Source organism: Condylura cristata, unplaced genomic scaffold (assembly GCF_000260355.1).
Source record: "Condylura cristata isolate star-nosed mole 26May11 unplaced genomic scaffold, ConCri1.0 scaffold00008, whole genome shotgun sequence".
NCBI classification, from domain to species: domain Eukaryota; kingdom Metazoa; phylum Chordata; class Mammalia; order Eulipotyphla; family Talpidae; genus Condylura; species Condylura cristata.
In genome coordinates, this window is record NW_004567109.1 from 52356490 (window position 1) to 52357535 (window position 1046).

Consider the following 1046-nt stretch of genomic DNA (forward strand, 5'->3'; position numbering starts at 1 on the left):
AGCAGCAGGGCGCCCAAGTGCAGCTCGCCCCGCTCCGGGCTGTGGCCCTTGTGCTCCGCTTTGACGCGCACGGCCAGGCGGCGCACGTCGTCCTCCGAGAGCCCGTCCAAGCAGAAGTCCTGGTCCAAGACGGCCGTGCGGCTCCGCAGGACCATGGCGCCGCGGGGCTGGCGCGCCTTGCCCGGCGGTTGCAGCACAAAGCTGACGCGGCAGCCGACCGCGCAGGGCTCGGCGCTGCCTCCGGCCGGACCCTCGGCTCGGAGCAGCCGGATGCGCAGGCGCCCGCCTGCCGGACTGTACTGCGCGGCCAGGCGCAGGGCTCCACCAGCGCGGCCCAGAGTCACGGTGCCCTCGGCCTCCAGGGGCGGGCGCCGCGGGGCTGGGGGCGGCAGCCGAGCGAGCGCGAGGGCTAGAGGTGTCGCGGGAAGGGGCGCCTGGGCTAGAGGTCCTGGTCCCCCGACCTGACGTTACCTGTGTTCCGCCGCAGGTGCACCCCTCACTCGGCCGCCCCAGCGGCGACTTGGGGAGCCGGCGATGGTCTGGACCGAGCGACTAGGGGAGCTTCTGGGTCACCGGGAGGCGTAGGGCGGACTAATTGCTTGACAGAGAAATTCTTTGACCCCCTCACGACCTCACTGTATGTCCTCAGGTTGGCCTGCATCTGGTACCACAATCTGTCTTCACACCCAAGTCCCCATATTGCCTTGACTGTCTGCAAATGACCTCTCACCGCCTGTGAGACTGGAGATTATGGAAGGAATGTGTTACAGTCTGCAAGGAAGACCACGTCGAAGATCCAACGAGAGAGAGGGAGGGAGAGACAGAGAGAGAAAAAGACAGAGAGACAGAGCCAGGATGGTCCGTTTTCACTAACAATGTCATTCGGGTGTGTTTATCTCCAGGAACCACAGACTGAAGGAAGGCAGAGACCAAACATGTTTTCCTCCTAGGAGACTTGACTCACCTTACTCAGTGTCAAACATGTATTTTCTCAATCCTTGTCATTGGAATCGGTTTCCAACCTCCCCCTGGTCTTTCCCTCTCAC